Here is a 21,236-nt window from a genome sequence, read left to right as displayed (position 1 = left end):
CCTTAAAAAGCATCCGCTTGGCTCACCAAACGCTTCTTGGTCCACTGGTCTGAGTCTTCTTCCTCTTGCTGGCACGCTAGGGTTCGAGTCTTGTTGGTAACATATTTAGTTCTATTTTATTTAATAGTTCTCTAACTTGTTTATTTATTTAGTTACTAGTTTTATACGCGCATTGCGCGAATGGGTTAATGCCAATGTTTATATTTAAATAAATATTTGAAAATATCAATGCAAGATTATATAGGAGAAGTTTATACATGGGTAATTGAATGTCGAATTTTTTTATTTAAATATCTAACTCAAAGTATATGAATCCAGGATAATATAGAAAATTCATTATAATTATTACTAAAATAAATGTTTGCACCCTTGTAAAATCGATAATCTAAATATTTGGTCTAAAAATGATAGTCTAAATAAATACTACTTTTTGTTTGAATTTTTCTAAGTGTTCTTAATTCTCTTTTGAGTAACATTATCATTGTCTTCATCGTTACTATTCGTTCTCTTCCTTTTTGTTAGTAGTGTGTTATTTGTAATTCGGTTATTGTTGGTAGCATAGATGACAACGTCATGTAATGAGATTATGATATAGGAGCTATGGACTTTCCTTTAGGTGTTCTGCTTGGCGTTCATTTGGTTTAACTATTATTGTTGAATGAGTTATTCTTGATAAAGAAATCCCTAGTTTAAGAAAAAAGATTAAATAAATTAATAAAAATTTGAAATTTTAAAATATTATGTATTCCAATGATATTAAAAGGTAGTTTCTCGCTTCAATTTGCTGGGTAATGGGTTATTTGAGTACTTTCATTGTCAACAAATCCCCCAAGTAGTTAATATGATTGGTTTCAAACTATTCTTTTTTATTTTTTTCATGGTATTAAAGAAATACATATGTATCATTTTTTGGTGTAACTACTAATTTATTTAATTTAATAAGAGTAAAATAAAGTGATTCCGCTTCAATTTGTTGAGTTATTTGAGTACTCTCTTTGTCAACCAATCCCCAAGTAGTTAATATAATTAGTTTCAAATTATTTAAAAAAAATCATAGTATTAATAAAATACTTGGTAAATAAATAAATAAATAACATTATTTCGTACTATAACTTTGATATTTGATTACAAGATATTGTAAAAATAATATAATGGACAATGTAATAAATACCAATTGATAAATTTGAATGTAAAGAATCTTTGCATGAGAGAAAATAAAGACAATATAACTAATGAAATTATTTCTCTTATTTAATTTAATTTTTTGATAATGAATAATTTTTTTAAATAAAGGTATTGTAGACACATAATTCTAAATTAAAGAAATACATATGTATCATTTTTTGTTGTTGTAACTACTAATTTATTTAATTTAATAAGAGTAAAATAGAGTGAGAAACTTAATTATGTCAAATTTGATTGAGATGAGGTTCGAACCTAAGAATTTTTTTTATAGAAATTAATGGGTAAGTTAAAAGTTAACGGAATATTAACGGAGAAGAGAATATTTAACGGAAAACTTAACGGATAATCATAAAAGTAAGGTTAAATTAGGTAATCTCTATTAATAATATTAATCTGAATTATCTTAATCATCTATTTGATTAAATAATTCATCTTAACCATCCATTTGATTAAATAATTTGACCGTCATTTTTTCTACCCATTTTAGGCCTAACTCTCTTTGGCTCTTATTAGTATAGTAGATTATTCGGGCCACCATTTTGGGCCCTATTCAATTCCTTAGGGCTATAGTATTTATTATTTATGTATTCTTTGGGCCGCCTTTTGGGCCAATATCTCGAGCTTTGTACGTACTATTTTGGGCCTAGTGTCCCGGGTAATAATACTACTATTTTCCTACTCCCCATTCTATACCTCTATACCCAGTTTATGGTGGACATGTTCCCTATAAAACCATCACTCTTAAATAAATAATTATTACTTTACTACATGTTTTACAATTTAATAGTCACACGTAGAATAATTATAGAATAAAATCTATATTCTATTTAGTCATGCTATCTTATATACCATAAACTACTACACATCATTCCCGTCCTTTCCTTTAATAATAATAATAATAATGTTATTACCTTAATTACTTTACTTTCTATATTTTTGTAATATCCTATCAACCATTTGGACAAAAATATTCTTTATAATTAATAATATTTAATATATATATATATATATATATATATATATATATATAATACCATAATTTTCCTAATCTACTTTATTAATTCCCTAAACTAATACACATTATTCCCATCCCTTCCTTTAATAATAATAATGTTATTAACTTAATTACTTTACTTTCTATCTAACCCATTACGTTACTACTATATAAGATATTCGTTCCAAGAAATATTCACCGTAGCTCCACTTTATCTCTTATTGTTTTAGTCATAGTAAAAAAATATGCACATAATGGTCCCAACTTTTGTTTTGTTCAATGCCATAGACGCCTACAATACTGCATGGGCAATAAGGGTACGGTTTATACGACTGTACGAGGTCAAGAACAATTGAGTAGCGTATACCACAACAACCTTAGAATATGTTCTTGAAGATGTGGGGATATTATTTATTGTTACTAGTATTTTCGCCCGTGCGTTGCACGGAATGAATTTGTTATAATATTTTAAGAATATTTGGATAAATATACAATTATATACGGAGTAAATTATAACATCGAATATTATATAGCGCAATTGATGAAATTGGTTGGATTGATTATGTTTTCTGATGTTTTCTTTGCTTGAATTAGAGCAAATAATTGTCCAATTACCCGTGCGACTCACGGATAAATTTTTGTATTATTTATTTAGATAATAAAATTTAAAAAAAAATATTTTTTTTAAAAAATCTAATATTGAACATGTACATTTATTTGATTGTAAGATTAGTGCAAAAGTATCACTCAATTAATTGAATAATATATGACTTGTTTGTTTACAATTATCTTAAAAAGATTGATATTTAATATAACTTAAGTAATTATATTATTACAAAAATAAATATGGACAATTGAGAAATAATTTAACTTTAATTATTACAGAGTATAAAAATAAATTCAACAACCAATATTTAGCTTAATTACCATAATAATTATTAGGCAATTAATTATTATTAGTCAATTACACTAAATTAATTATTTTTCGTTAACAGGAATATCAATTCGTATATACAAAAATTATTATTACTATATATTAAATATGTTCGACCTTCTGCAGTGTTCATGTCACACGTGTACTAATTAATTTGATCAACGACATCTAGAGTTGGTGAGAGAATTGCTCAACCTTCTAGTTAATAAATATTAATTATTATGGAGTACTATTTATTAATATATTTAATATTTAATTCATATAATTATAATAATATAATTGTCGATTATATTTCTAATGAAATATTAATATATTCATTTTACTTTTCCTAATATTTTAATTTCCTTTTGAATATATTCATTTCCTTTTTCCTTTATAAAAAGAATTATTGATTGTCATTCCTTTTTCCTTCATAATTTTTTCCTAATATTTCATTTGTTGGCTACTAATTCTTTTGTAGGGAAAATTATGCTATATTTCCAGTGAAATATTAATATATTCATTTCGTTTTTCCTAATATTTTATTTCCTTTTAAATATATTCATTTCATTTTCCTTCATAAAAAAAAAATAATATTGATCTCCATTCCTTTTTACTTCATAATTAATATTTCATTTGTTGGTTACTAATTTTGTCATATGAAAAGTTGTGTTATATTTCCAATGAAATATTAATATATTCCTTTCGTTTTTCCTAATATTTCATTTCCTTGTAAATATATATTCATTTCCATTTTCATTCATAAAAAAACTTAATATTCATTTTCATTCTTTTTTCCTTCATAATTTTTTCCTAATATTTCATTTGGTAGTTACTAATTGTTCGTAGAGAAAGTTGTGTTATATTTCCAGTGAAATATTAATATGTTCATTTCATTGTTCCTAATATTTAATTTCCTTTTAAATATATTCATTTCCTTTTTCCTTCATAAAAAGAATTAATATTATTTTACATTCATTTTTCCTTTATAATTTTTTCCTAATCATTCATTTGGTGGTTACTAATTTTTTCGTAAGGGAAAAGTTGTGTTATATTTCCAGTGAAATATTAATATATTCATTTCATTTTCATAATATTCTATTTTCTTTTGAGTATATTATTCATTTCCTTTTTCCTTAATCAAAAGAATTAATATTGCTTTCCATTCCCTTTTCCTGATAATTGCCAATTAATTGACATGATTCCTTGCCAATTAATTGACATGATTTTTGTCAATTAGTAAGAAAATATTAATAACAGATTCCCGTGTAATATTCATTTTCTTTTCGTTCATGAAAATTTAATATTAATTTCCATATGATTAAAAAGTAATATAATTATAAAAATATAATTGTTGAATATATTTTCAGTGAAATATTAATAAATTTATTTTGTTTTTCCTTCTAAATAATTAATATAATTATAATTATAATATAATTGTAGATTATATTTCCAGTGAAATATGAATATATTCATTTCATTTTTCCTTCATAAAAGGAATAAATATTCTTTTTCATTTCTTTTTCCTTCATAATTTTTTGCTAATATTTCATTTGGTGGTTACTAATTTTTGCATAGGGAAAGCTATGTTATATTTATAGTGAATTTTTATTATTAATCCCTTTTTCATTTAGCCTGATTCATGTGCCAATTAGTAACATTAGTAACATAATATTAATAACATATTCTCGTGTGTAATATTTATTTCCTTTTTCATTCATAAAAAATTTTAATATTCATTTCCATATAATTAATAAGTAATATAATTATATAAAAATATAATTTCCAATTATATTTCCAAGGGAAAATCGCACTTTTGGTCCCTCAAATGTTGCCCGATCTGCAATGTTGTCCCCCATTGTCAATTTTAGTTAATTAGGTCCTTAATAGTCTTAAACCTTAGTCAATATTGTCCCTCGGTCAAATTTGGCTCTAACTAGTGTTAAGACCATGGGCAATTAGGTAATTTCACAACTCCACCAATTTTACCCTAATTTATTCTGTTCAGAGTTACACATGTATGCCGGAAGGCAACTAGATCTGCCCTCTCAGTTGGCCGGAGGGGTTGCCTGTGAAGCAACCACTATTCTTCCGACCAATTTTACCCACAGCTTCACTCGCAGCAACTAGATTTGTTCAGAAGAACAGTGCATCGGACAATTAAAATCCACTCGCCGGAGGGCTGCTTCACGAACGGCAAAATGTCGAAGGAGGTCTCAAAGCTGCCTTCGGAATCCTCCATTGCCGCCGCGAAGAACAGGGGAGACTTTCACGGTTCTGACTCACCCGCCAGGGACAACCGCTCAAGCTGCCGCCGCGCTACACCGGAGAAACAGGGAAAACCAGAGACGAGAGGTAGCTCCACCATAGCTGCTGCGTTGCTTGCCGGAACAGAGGGTGGAGTCGCGTTGCTACTGCTGAATGGAGAACGTCAGTCAAAGTTATTCATGTGTGCAGTGTCTTGTACTGCGCTCTTTCCAGGAAAGACTGTAGGTGGCCTAAACATTCATCATTGCTCTAATTGTTTAATTAGTCTTGTCCTGAGCCGACCAGAGGTGGAGTGTAGTGAGTAGCGGGGCGGACCAATGAGAACTGGCAGTTGTAGGCGGTTCGAGAGGTGGTCGCAATGGAAATTCTGACCGCCATAGATGGCGGAGCTTGTAAAATGTTAAGAGGAGAAGAGAGGAGAGAGGCGGTTTTGGAAGGTTGGAGGAGAATTCAGAATGGAAGAGTTTAGGACTTTGGGGGAGTTTAAAGTGGAATCAAGTGAACTTTGAAGCCTTTGAGCTTGAGGCGAGCGACGGAGACATCGAGGCCGGAAGGCCAGAGGAAGAACACGGCAACGGCGAGGAGAATGATAATGGAGACGTAGAGGAGGAAGTTCCGGCAGCTCCGGTCGAAGATGCGATGAGGGCGAGGGTAAGGTGGTAAAACAATGATGTATTGGGGTTGTTGGGATTCTGATGGCAAGGACTGGTATAGAACAAACTACGTCGGAGAAGAAGGTGATTGGCTGTCGGATTTTGTAGAGGAAGTCATCCATAATCCCGACACTCTCTTTTGCTGTGAGTGGAGTTCAGGTGATGTTTGGGTACGACGTATCTTAAGCTTCCATCTCAGAAAATGGGAGTCGTGTTTTGCCGATGGAATCGATTGGGGAGTATTTGGTTGCGGAGATATCGAATCCCCGTTCTTCGATGGAATGGCCGTCTTCGTACCAGTAGATGAACGGAAATGGCGGATTGGCAGTGAAAGGCAAGGGATGAGCTAAGGTGTGTGTAATGGTGAAATTACTAAATTGCCCATGGTTTTAACACTAGTTAGTGAGAAATCTGACCGGAGGACTACATTGACTAAGGTTTAAGACTATTAGGGACCCAATTAACTAAAATTGACAATGGGGGACAACATTGCAGATCGGGCAACAATTGGGGGACCAAAAGTGCGATTTTCCCTATTTCCAATGAAATATTAATATATTCATTTTATTTTTCCTTCATAAATATTAATATGATTAATATAATTATAATAATTTAATTGTCGAAATAAATTCATTTTTTTTCAATTTTCAATCAAATATTAATATTAATTTACTTTTTTAGATGGCCTAAATTTTGTACCGTTCAATTTCCAGTTAATTATTTTTTTAATATTCTTTTTTTTTAAACTACAATTTCACCTCTGAACATGGTATGAATAAACGAATAAAACAACTACATATTCAAAGTAATGTAAAACCATGAAATGTTAAGATTTAAACAAATTACACAAGTTTAAAATTTGAAATCTTTAATGCCCAAAAACATTAATGTCTAGGATTTCAACAGGAAAATATCTTATTAATTTTTTCTCAATTTTTACATCTCTTAACAGATCCACTATCATTTGCATCACATTGCTTATTAGGCTCCAAATATCTGCATTTGTAATTAAAGGATCAAGAGAGCTGGAAATATAAGATTTCAAATATAAAAGAATAGTTTTAAAAAATCAATTAAAAATAGTTAATACTTAGAATAAAAGTTGTAGTTATTTGACAAATTAGCTTACCTTTCGACAATTCAAGCTACCAACAATTAACCCAACGCTTATGATTGCAAAATATAAGAACCTACAATGAATGTAACCAAAAAAATAAAAATAAAATAAAAATAAAAAAAGATAAGATAAGAACAGTAAAAAAAAAAGGCGGTAAATATGTCACACTTCTATGGAGAATGGTGGTTCTTCTTATGTACATTGATGCTTTCACAAACCAAAAACAACAGAAGTACAGAACTAAGATGGATTAAAATTGGTGGTGGTGGTTGACTGGGTTTCTTCTTGTATTTATAACCATAAAGAGAGAGAGGCAGAACTATTATATATGAATGGAAAACCTCCATTATATTATATTCCATACATATTTGAATTCCATATATATTATATTCCAATACCTATTTGTTTACAATTGCATTTGTTTATTACCAATTATCAATTATTACCACCAATTATAACTAATATATATTTTTTATATTATATTATATTATATATATATATATATATATATATATATATATATATATATATATATATATATATATATAGATTATTATTCTACCATAATAAATATTAATCTATAAAATACAAATATACTATCATAATAATTACCATAATTACGAATAACTAATTACCAATCCATACTATATATAATATATTATGATTACCATAATTACTAATATTATGATAGAATAATATTAATTAATTATGATAGTATAGATTTACTGTTAAATGTTTCATTTAATTTGTTTCTCAAATATTATATTTTACTCTAACATATATTAATTTTTATGCATGAATTATAAGTGCTATGAATAACCTTACACTAAGTAAAAAATCAATTACCAGTTTTCAACATATCTATTGCTATTTTTGTCACTATACCTGTCCATTGAACTTCTGTATTACACAAAATATTTAATAAAAATAATAAAAAGGAGATTTCCAAATATTAATACAAAATACAAGGTTATAGTTGGCTGATTTGATTTGTTTGTTTTAAATTTGTAATGGTATTATGTTTAATTATATTGTACGAAACAAACAGAAACTATACATATTAATACATTTGGTGCTACTAAACTTGTGATGGATAATAACTGTGAACAAATTCGTGATTTCAAATTATTGTACGTATTTTTTTTATTCCAAACATTAACTATTACTAAATTTGAATATTTAATAATATTTATAGTTTTGTAAATAATTTCTAAAATCTTAAATTTCATTATACGGTTGAATGTGGATTCTACACCAAAGGTTTGACTTAGTACATCAACAACATCATCATCAACAATAGCAGATTAGATAAACAATAGAATACTGAATATCCGCACCATTAGTCAATTGTACGATGCTCTTGGGTGCGTTGTATACTTTTTGATTAATAGAATTGTCAACAAAAATGTAATTTTAAATCATCGCTATTCCTTCTCACATTACTATTTGATTATTATTTCAAGTTGTAAACATATAGGTAAGTAACTTTTGGGTGTTGGTTCAAGATTGTGGCCATTGAAAATATTGGAGATTGGAGATTGGTGTTATCTGTCCTGAAATTCATCATTTTTTAATTTTAGGTATTTTTAATTCCAAACTATTGTGTAATTTTTTTTTCTTTTTTTACCTTTGAAACATATTTATTTTACAAATAAAAAATTAACTAAATCACTTATGGGTAAAAGTACATTTTTAAATCAGGTAATTTAAAACAACTTTAAAATACAGTTTGATTCCAATTTTTTTCACATCTTAATGCTTTTTTAAAATTTTCTTCTTTTTTCACATATTTATTTTAATAATAATATAATTACATAAATCATATCACGTATCAATTTTTCTAAAATAATTGTGAATAGCTAGAGTTATATATTATTGATACTTTTGCACTTATCTTATAATACAAAAAAATGCTCATTATTTATAACTTGATTATTGTTTAAATATATATTTAAAAAATAATATCCGTGCATCGCACGAGTAATATACTAGTTTTATACCTATAATAGGTTCATTATAGCCAAGACTCTGTGTTCTAGTGGCACCCAGTTACACTTTCATATGGAAGAGGGTGAGTTCGAGCCTCATACTACATTCTAACAGAGTCAGTAGTACTAAAAGAAAGATTCATTATAGTAACACTAAAGTATTATTTTAATTCTACTATAGGTTCATTTGACAATATATCTGTGAGCTATGCTTAAAAAAAGAAGAAGAAGAAGAATAGTGAATTAAATGGGTTACACCATAAGCACCAGCAGGTTGAGAAAGTAATTATGAACAAATACTGCATTGTAACAAAGTATTTTGTTTATTCCAAACTAGTTTTACACAAAATTGCATACAAATCAAACCTAAAGTATGTATCAATTTTATAAATAAAGTGCGATTTTTGTGCAGAAGTACAATTTTATGTTGTTCATTCCAAACTAGTTTTTACACAAAATTGCACACAAATCAAACCAGTACGATTTTTGTGCAGAAATAGAAGTTTAATTCCATTTAGGAGTAAAAGTTTCACGCCCAGTGGGACTCGAACCCACAATCGCTTGATTAGAAGTCAAGCGCCTTATCCATTAGGCCATGGGCGCAGATGTTTTGTATAAAGGTACTATACTTCCTTATTTCTATTCGCTTATTGGTCATAGATTACTATTGACTTTGTATGACTGTGTGTTAATGACAATGTTTTGTAATGTGTTCAATTTACGTGACTTTCCGAATAAAAATAGAGCAAATATGTTTCGAAATTAAAAAAAAAACTAGAGGAAACAGAATTCTGATGTTAAAATCAATGGAAAAAACAAATAATAAAATATTAATGCTATTTATTATTTGGTTGAATTATAGAATTACATAATAAATTACATTTAAATATTAAATTGTTTGAGGAATAAAAAAGTAATACGGAGTATATAATTAAATGCCAGAAGTACTTTATATATATATATATATATATATATATATATATATATATATATATATATATATATATATAGGGGCTGTATCCAATGAGATCACCCTATAAGATGAGATCATGAGATCCCATCTTAGCCATTTATAAAATTGGAATGAATGGTTATGATTGATATTAAAATATTAATTATATTAGGAGAAAATAAAGAGAAAAGGTTAGAGTTGTAATTTGATTAGGATATTAAGAAAATTAATTGTATGCAAAATAATTTTCAAATATTAAGAAATCCTAATCATGGTAAACCAGTAAAAGTTGTTTTGGGATCTTTTATCTGGTTTTTACACACAATCGTAAGAAAAGGAAGAAAAGTAGTTCCAATTGTCCAAGAGTCTTCAATGGCAACGAACATTGACGGTACGTAAATGAAATTTTAGTAATATGTACTTGGTTACGCAGGTGTGTGTGTTATATGATTATGGTGGGTGCATTCTGCAGAAACATTGTGCATTTTTTATTTCTTGAGCGTGCAAAGTTGTATTAATGCTAAAAATAGCGTTTTGCATGAGGATTGTATTGTTGTAGCTTCCGAGGGGTATTTTTGAGGGTGGGCAGTGGAAAGATTGGCGAAGTTTGGTTATGGCCTATGGGGTTTTTGCGAAATTGTGAGGGGTCCCGCCGGTGTGTGCATGCGGGTAGTCTAGCGTGTGCGTCGTCCTGGTAGGCGTGTGCGGAATCATTTTGTACTTTTTTTTTGTGTGTGCATTTTTTGCTTATGGTTGGTGTATCATACTATGTTTGATGTGTAGAAGCAGTGTGCGTTTCAGTTTACTTGAGGTTGCAAATTTCTATTAATGCTAAAAATATGGTTTTGCATGAGGGTTGTATAGTTGTACGTGCTGATATGTTTTCGCTTGGTGTGTGCATGCGAGTAGTTTAGTGTGTGCATAGTTCAAGTTAATGTGCGTTTTGGCGTTGTTGGACATAGGAGAAGTATTGAATGTAAAATGTAAATGGTTGATATTGGAGTACTTTGCATTTTTTTAAGACTGCGTGTGTGCTTTTCTGATAATGAACTCTATGGTTTTTGGCAACTTTATTTTGTCCGTTAATTTTTGAATAAGTTGTTGGTTAACAAGGTATTGGTTAACAAAATGTGACCCCTTACTTAAATAAGTTGTTGGACAGTAATTTGATAGTTTAGAATGTGGAATTGAGGTTTATAGTAAGTACGCTTCAGTAGCTGGTTTTGACGTGCATCGCAGTACAGATAAAAAGAAAGTACGATTCTCAAGGTCCAAAATTGCTAAGCAACCAGCGACCCATGGACTTTGGAATATCCTCAACTTGTAAGTGCAAGATATCCCCATGTCCAATCTCGCTTTTGACACGCATTAAAGCGCTTAATGTATGAGACCAAATGCTTTGGGTTGCCACGGATCTTCATTTCGGGAAACAACGCTACGTCTTCACCAGTTGTCCCATTATTAAAATCGTCCAACGGAGTGTCTGGTTGGCCATGAAGGACCACCACAACGGGAGGAGAGACGAAATCATCAAAAGACATACTATCTGCCATCACATTTTGATTACCTTAAACAATGATCCCTATAAAATTGATGCACATCAGATTAAAATGCACCAACTAAGAAAGAATAACCAAACAATAACATAGACAACAACACTAGCAAAATGGCACACACACTTATAACATGAAGAGCATAGACCCAACTATTGTTGGGTAGCAACGCACAGACCACATACCAGTCATGCACAAACCAAAATAAACATGTTACTAAGAACTAATTGCTTTAAATAATTGAAATAATAACCCGAAATGTAGAATACGCATGCCAATTCAGATGAAACACGATTTACCGACAAACAACCAAGTACCCTTTCAATAACATATGCATATACTGAAGCATAAAAGTGCGCTGACCCAAATTATGATGGTAAACACGCACACAGCAAATACCTAAAGTGCACAGACCCAATATAAACAATGATCTAATTTAATTATGGTTTAAACGCACACACCACATACCAGTCCCGCACTGACCCCAAAAAACATGGAATTGCTTTAAACATGTTATTAAGAACTAATTAATTGCTTTAAAGAATTGAATAATAACCCGAAATATAAATTACGCATGCCAATTCAGATGAAACACTAATTAACAACAGACAACCAAGTATATTATCAATAACAAAAAAAATTCAGTTTGTTTACAAAAAAAAAAAAAAAAAAAGATTCTTTGTGAATTTTGTATTAATGCTGGAAAATCTCTGAACAAATTTGGCGAAAGTAAATAATATGGAAGGAAAGAGACGAGACATGATGTATTGTGAAACTGTATGCACATACTGAAGCATAAAAGTGAACAGACCCAAAATATGGTGGTAAATACGCACACAGCAAATACCTAAAGTGCACAAACCGAATATAAACAATGACCCAACCTAATTTACTAGTAAACTAATAACACACACACAGAAAATACCATAAAAAATTTTTAAAAACCTGAGAACAAAAACAAGACAAAATGGAACCCACACCCGAACCCCCAAAACAAAGAACCATTAATCAAATTGGAAAATACAGAAGGTATGAACCTAACGTCTGCCATCAACCTCAACCCACCATATATTAAAAATAATCACAATTTTAGCAAATTCTAAAAATTACAATTCTCCTAGACCATATGTTAATATGATGGAAAACAATGGACAACAGAATGAGTGACCATTTGAATGAACCCTACCAACCTACACCTTTCATCTTTTAGCATCCCACTTCCTATAAGCTCCCAATTTCTAAGGCACTAGTGTGAATCATATTGGACGCATAGATGGACTGAACAAAAAGGAAAAAAAATTACCCGGACCAAAAAAACCAACTTTGCTGATATTTCCAACAGATAATTGGGCACAAGATTAGGTTGGAAAATAGAAATTCCAAGTTCTTTGCGTCAATGCATATATAGCAGAATATATAGAAATTCCTCTAGATTGATGCAAATAGAAATTCCTCTTTGCATCGGCACAATATTAGGTTGGCAAATAGAAATTCCAAACTCATGACCCAAAACCCAAAAGCAAAGAAAAAAAAAACCACTGCCGGTACAAATACCGCCCCAAACCTGTCTCACCAACCCCGCCGCACCACCGCCATTCCCACAATACCCAACCACCGCTCACCACCAGTACACAAAACACCAAACACCGCCGCAGACCCATGCCCAAACACAAGAATAGACCAAAACTCAAACCCTCGCAATAAAAAAAAAAATACCTAGTCCGCCACCGGACGAACTCCTCCTAAGCCGCTTCGACCGCCTTGAAGAAGAACCAGTCATGGAGTATCTCTGTTGAGCACAAGCAGACGGATTCTATGCGTGGAGAGAGGTATACGACATGACAAATGGGTTTTGGGGAGAGAAAATAAAAAGAGGACAAATATGAATTGGAAGCTACGGTGGGAATTGGGAACACCAATCAAATAAAGGAAACAAAATAAAAATAACACCTAAATTAAAATGGTAATAAATACACTAAATTGCAAAAAGACTACATAACCCCTTCCCACACCATAATTACCTACAATAATATAAAAATCCCATCAAATCTATACCATTTTAAATTTCCACAGTTAAAAATAAATGTTCTTTTTTTTTAAAAAAAATTATGAATGGATGAATATTTTTTTAACTATCAATTATTGTCTTATTATGTTTTTTTTCACCTAAACTAGTATTTTCGCCCGTGCGATGCACGGAATGGATTTGTTATAATATATTAAAAATAGTTGGATTAATATATAATTATTTAAATTAGATCATTAAATATTATATAGTGCAATTGAAGATATGTTTTGGATCATTTATATTTTTTGATATTATCATTGCTTGAGTTTGAGCAAATAATTGCTCAAATTAATAGCTAATGTGTAGATCTACGCATGCGGTGTTATAACTTTAGAGATTTTATATATCATTATTTATGATTTTTATAAATTGGGCAAATGTACTTGTTCTCTAGCAACTCAGTTATAGGAATCAACTGTTATCTTAAATCATTTGTATGGAACATATGTTTTTTGTCTAGATATATAGTAATTTTGTCATTTTGTAAAAAAAGAAAAAGAAAACATGAGTTAATTAGTGTATTTTTTAGTTTTTCCTTCCTTTACAGTTTCTCTTAAGAAAACATGAGTTAATTAATCATCTGCTAAGCATTTAATTAGTCCAGTCAAACTAAGAAGAACTGAAACTCAAATAAATATTGTGTGGTAAATCAAAAACAAAACAACTAAGACTATCATGCCTTAGGTTCAATCCTAGGCTTTTTCAAACTCTTTGAAGATGATGAACAATCCATGTTTATTCTCTTCAAAGACGATTGCTCAGGAGTAGTTTCATCAACGGAGATGACTTCTAGATTTGTCGAATATGTAGCTTCCAGTGGTGTTATGCCCTGGTCAAAAATAACTATTAAAAAATCAAGGCTAAAAAATTGTATTGTATGAGGTAGAACGAAATTGTAATTAAAAATTACCTTGGTTGCGATCCACACCTCTGGGAGCCTTCAACACTCAAAATCCTTGAGTTTAAACACGTCTTTGGGAAAATCAGAATCATCTTAATATGTAACGCTAATTAAAGTGTCATTATTCGTTTTCATAATGTACTTTTGCTCGCACGACTTAAACTTCGTGTGAGAGGTTTGCACAACAAAATTATGAATATTATAGATTTTCCCTTCCTTCAAGAGTTTGTTCAATTGTTTGACAAATTCTTTAGAAATTTGTAAATGGATACAAATTCCCTGAGGGAATCACCCATAAATATTAATATTAATATTATTTAATAAATAAATATTATAAATTTTATATTTTTTCTATTATGAATATACTAAAAAATAGAATAATTCATTATGTGATTATATTCCGTGGATAACAAATCCATTATGTGATTATATTCTATGATGTATACTGAAGTTTGATTGACTAATATACAACATACAACATAAAGTAAAAATTCAGTATTCTAAAATAAGCTATTTTAACTAATATACTATGAGTATGAGTCTAAATTATAGTATAAGTCTAAACTATAGTATTAATCCAATATTAATAAATAAATAATATAAATTTATATTATATGAGTAACAAATTCATTTTGTGATTATATTTTGTGGATAGCAAATTCATTCTATGATTAAATTTTGTGATATATATTGAAGTATGATTGTCTAACATACAACATAAATTCAGTATTCTGAAATAAATCATTCAACCAATATAGTATGAGTATGTGTCTAAATTATAGTATGAGTTTAAACTATATTATTAGTCCAATATTTTTAAAATTCAATGCTGTAAAAAAAAGTGTAAAAATGCATGCAATATGTACCTTGGAGTCATGGAATAAGCATGCCTTTACTATTGATGATGTAGAATATTATTATTGAAATATTTCTATTCCTTTTTTAATTAAAATGCAATTATCTGACCATTTCCTTTTTCATTTTAGTCAATTATGAATATTTTTTTATTTGTAGTTAATTATTAATATTCATTTCCTTTTATATATTCAGTCAATTAGTAATATCAGATTCATTTTCAGTCAATTATTTTTTTTTTTTTTCAGCTAATTAGTCAATTAGAATAATAGATGCACTGATATTTTCATTCCATTTTTAATTTACCTTTACTATTGTTTAATATTTAAAATATGCCTTTACTATTGATGATGTAGACTATTATTATTGAAATATTTCATTTCCATTTTAAATTTACTTTTACTATTGATGATGTAGAATATTATTATTGAAATATTTCCGTTTTATTTTTAATTTCCGTTCCATTGTTTAAAATTGTGAAAGATTTACGATTTAAGTGTGATTTGATTTATTCTACTGTGTAATATTATTGTGAAAATTTAAAATGCAATGATTTGACCATTTTCTTTTCCATTTTAATTAATTATGGATATTTTTTTAATTTTCAGTCAATTATTAATATTCATTTCCTTTTTCAATTGACATAATTTCCGTTTTCTTTTCTATTTTTAATTTTCAACAAATTATTAATATTCATTTCTTTTTTCAATTTACCTAATTTCCGTTCCATTTTAAATTGATGATGTAAAATATTAGTGTGAAATATTTCTATCATACTTCCGTTCCAAAATCAGGGATATGCATACAAAATGAATCTAAATGTTGTTTGTTAGAAACTCATAATATATTTTTTTTCTTTAGATCCCAATAATGCACTTCATGGGAATGGACCCAAACAAAGAAAAAGCGAATTGTGTTGAAGTAAAAATGGTATAGGGGAAACCGTTTATGTTTTTTTCTAAAAGAACAATTAATTAATTAATTAATTTATTTTTAATAGTTTATTTTCTTTGTTTCCTATTTTTTTAAGAATAAAACTTAGTTACGGTTGAGCTGCTACAATAATCTAAAGTGTTTGATTTCCTTGCACAATTTGAGAAGCTTGAAAAGACAGTGAATCACGATAGAAGTGAACTTCACAAATTTAATAGGTTTACAGAATTCTAAGACTTAGTTAAGGAGATAGGGAATGCTTTAATTTGGGGCCGTGTGCTCTATATAACTTCCACCAGTAGCATTTTTCTTATGGTTCTTCCTTGTTTTTTTTCCTTGGCGCCTTCCATCCCAGAGGCTCTCTATGAAAATTTTCTTATTGCGTGATAATAATAATAATAAAACAAAAAATAATAATAATAAAACAAAACATCACCATCATCTTTATCAACACCCATATCCTTTTCTTTTTCTTTTCCTTTTTTTTTTAATTCTTCCGGCGTTCCATTCTTCTTTCTTCCTTTTCTTTTCTTTTTTCTTTCCTCTCTTCTCATAATAACAATAACAACAACAACAACAACAACAACAACAACAACAATAATAATAATAATAATAAAGAAAACATTACCTGCCATTTCATAATCTTCTTCTTCGACCGGTGGGGAGAGAGAGATAACCGGAGGAGGAGAACTTGCCGGAGGAGAAAGAACTCGCCACCGTCGCAGATCCGCCGCCGTCGTTCGCCTCTCATCTGCGGAGGAGAGGAGAGTTCACAGTATATACTATTTAAAATAATAAAAATATATATGCTACAAAAACAACCAAAACCACTGTGGCATATATATACATGTGTGTGAATATAATAATAATATGTAATCATAATTGATTGCTAATTTTATGAAAATATATATGGTTAACTAATATAATCAATAATTTACCCAAAATAATTGTCCAATTTACCTTTAGTATTTATTAATAATTAATAAATTAATAAATAATCAATAAATTAATTAATTAATAAAATTAATATTTTGACTAAAATGCCCCTAAGTTTGAGCGGGAAACTTTGGGAGTAGGATAATACTTTTATATATAGTATAGATATAGATGTGTAAAAGTAGTACGTATATTTCAAATTATCTGTCTTATTGAAAAGAAATAATACTAACTTACGATCTAATCTAAACAAAAACTGAATATATTTAACCTAATATTCTAATAGTGTATATGTAAATTTATTGCAAGATTAGTAGAATGCATGAAATTGGTAAGACCACACAACAAAATATTGGCCTAACAATTTTAGGCAGTTTCACTATGTACAAAAAATTACTTCCTGTTATACTGTGTATGTCCCAGTTAAAATAGATATTACCACTAACTTGACATTTTTTCATTAAAAGGTTTTCAACGTTGCGCTTCACTTAAGTTTAGAAGTACAAAAGAGAGTAATTTACTCGTCGCACGAGTAAGCAATCTCCAAATATAGATACATAGCTACGAAACCAGTTAAGTTTTCATTACACCTTGATCNTTCATTTCTTTTTTCAATTTACCTAATTTCCGTTCCATTTTAAATTGATGATGTAAAATATTAGTGTGAAATATTTCTATCATACTTCCGTTCCAAAATCAGGGATATGCATACAAAATGAATCTAAATGTTGTTTGTTAGAAACTCATAATATATTTTTTTTCTTTAGATCCCAATAATGCACTTCATGGGAATGGACCCAAACAAAGAAAAAGCGAATTGTGTTGAAGTAAAAATGGTATAGGGGAAACCGTTTATGTTTTTTTCTAAAAGAACAATTAATTAATTAATTAATTTATTTTTAATAGTTTATTTTCTTTGTTTCCTATTTTTTTAAGAATAAAACTTAGTTACGGTTGAGCTGCTACAATAATCTAAAGTGTTTGATTTCCTTGCACAATTTGAGAAGCTTGAAAAGACAGTGAATCACGATAGAAGTGAACTTCACAAATTTAATAGGTTTACAGAATTCTAAGACTTAGTTAAGGAGATAGGGAATGCTTTAATTTGGGGCCGTGTGCTCTATATAACTTCCACCAGTAGCATTTTTCTTATGGTTCTTCCTTGTTTTTTTTCCTTGGCGCCTTCCATCCCAGAGGCTCTCTATGAAAATTTTCTTATTGCGTGATAATAATAATAATAAAACAAAAAATAATAATAATAAAACAAAACATCACCATCATCTTTATCAACACCCATATCCTTTTCTTTTTCTTTTCCTTTTTTTTTTAATTCTTCCGGCGTTCCATTCTTCTTTCTTCCTTTTCTTTTCTTTTTTCTTTCCTCTCTTCTCATAATAACAATAACAACAACAACAACAACAACAACAACAACAACAATAATAATAATAATAATAAAGAAAACATTACCTGCCATTTCATAATCTTCTTCTTCGACCGGTGGGGAGAGAGAGATAACCGGAGGAGGAGAACTTGCCGGAGGAGAAAGAACTCGCCACCGTCGCAGATCCGCCGCCGTCGTTCGCCTCTCATCTGCGGAGGAGAGGAGAGTTCACAGTATATACTATTTAAAATAATAAAAATATATATGCTACAAAAACAACCAAAACCACTGTGGCATATATATACATGTGTGTGAATATAATAATAATATGTAATCATAATTGATTGCTAATTTTATGAAAATATATATGGTTAACTAATATAATCAATAATTTACCCAAAATAATTGTCCAATTTACCTTTAGTATTTATTAATAATTAATAAATTAATAAATAATCAATAAATTAATTAATTAATAAAATTAATATTTTGACTAAAATGCCCCTAAGTTTGAGCGGGAAACTTTGGGAGTAGGATAATACTTTTATATATAGTATAGATATAGATGTGTAAAAGTAGTACGTATATTTCAAATTATCTGTCTTATTGAAAAGAAATAATACTAACTTACGATCTAATCTAAACAAAAACTGAATATATTTAACCTAATATTCTAATAGTGTATATGTAAATTTATTGCAAGATTAGTAGAATGCATGAAATTGGTAAGACCACACAACAAAATATTGGCCTAACAATTTTAGGCAGTTTCACTATGTACAAAAAATTACTTCCTGTTATACTGTGTATGTCCCAGTTAAAATAGATATTACCACTAACTTGACATTTTTTCATTAAAAGGTTTTCAACGTTGCGCTTCACTTAAGTTTAGAAGTACAAAAGAGAGTAATTTACTCGTCGCACGAGTAAGCAATCTCCAAATATAGATACATAGCTACGAAACCAGTTAAGTTTTCATTACACCATAGATACATAGCTACGAAACCAGTTAAGTTTTCATTACACCTTGATCTGTCATTGTCTGTTTTAGTTAAGTTTTCATTACACCTTGATCTGTCATTGTCTGTTTTCTCTTGCATCCAATGCTTATTGAGTCTGTCATTGTCTGTTTTCTCTTGCATCCAATGCTTATTGAGCCTTTTAACTTCATGCTTGGTTGATGTGCAATGCTTATTGAGCCTTTTAACTTCATGCTTGGTTGATGTGTTTTGTTCTGAATTTTGAGATTCTGCTTGTAAATGAATTTGTTATATATGTTATTGCATGGAAGCATTAGTATTTATCAACCTCTCTGGCAATTGGGTGTCTTCGACAATCATTACAGCATGCTAAGATCTACAACAATGTAATGCACTCAATGCAGGTACTATTATATGATATAGTATATAGTAAGAGTTATTTACAATTGTATGCTATTTAGAATGATATAATTATTACTTTCATATTTATACGGATGAAAGTATGTTTGGATGGGTGTGTCTTTTTTTTTCCCTCTATTTGAATTGGCATTATAGGTTAGGGAGAGAATATAGTACTTTCTTATTCTATTAATATTGAGCATAACTTACAGCCAACAACTTCAAGGGGCATTGATTCCATAAATCAAATTCAACATGTTAATAGAAGTGCACAATTGCGAGATATAGGTATATATTTAATATACTTAATTATTTATTAATTTTTTAAAAAAATTATGTTTATATATATATTTTTTAGGAGTGTATTATATTTTGTAGTGACCTATTTTGATCATGTATATAAAGAAGTATTTAATAATTTATAGATGAATGATAAAAAATTTGTTTCATTTTGTTAGAGCAAATGCCTATATGCAATGTTTTTCAATGGAAGTCTTTATTTAGTATGGAATAATTTTTAATTTATGTCTATAATATATTTTTGAAAGACAATTGTTACATTTTTATTGTTATACCGTGCATCGCACGGGTGGACTACTAGTAATAATAATAAGTTAATAACGCAATAACATATATAAAATAAATATATGTTCATATAATCAAATATACACGTGTGTATATTTATATATTTATTTTTTTAATATTAAGCATCACTACATTCATACATATAAATAAATAAATAAATAAATAAATATATATATATATATATATATAAAAGGAAATTATAGTAAATTGATTCATATAACCTAAAATATAACTATTAACCAAACAAAGTAATATTATATTCCACGATTCAAACCAAACACATAAAGTAATCTTACATTCATAAAATCTCACATTACCTTCATGGAGGTAATCTTATTACCTGGGATAATATAAGATTCCGTGAACCAAACGCACCCTAAAGGGTATTAGGTTTTTAGGGTTAATGGGCAGAAATGGAGATTGGGGATTTGGTTAATGGGTCGAAATGGGGATTGGGATTTGGAGAAGTGTCCGGAAGGCAAATTATCTGTTGTTATTCTATGGTTCGTTTTCATAATTTTAAAACTCCATGTTCATAATTTTAAAGAGTTAATATCATCTAAGGTCCTCCAAGA

The 21,236-nt window shown here is 29.1% G+C and overlaps 1 non-coding gene across 1 annotated transcript; it reads right to left on the bottom strand.

The window, feature by feature from the left end:
• Positions 1-9,648: 9,648 nt before the first annotated feature.
• On the bottom strand, positions 9,649-9,721 carry TRNAR-UCU. Its single transcript has one exon. It is a non-coding gene; the product is annotated as a tRNA-Arg (tRNA).
• Between the last annotated feature and the right edge of the window lie 11,515 nt (positions 9,722-21,236).

Source organism: Ipomoea triloba, chromosome 11, assembly GCF_003576645.1.
Source record: "Ipomoea triloba cultivar NCNSP0323 chromosome 11, ASM357664v1".
Classification (NCBI taxonomy): Eukaryota; Viridiplantae; Streptophyta; class Magnoliopsida; order Solanales; family Convolvulaceae; genus Ipomoea; species Ipomoea triloba.
This window is presented reverse-complemented; position numbering and strand designations above follow the sequence as displayed.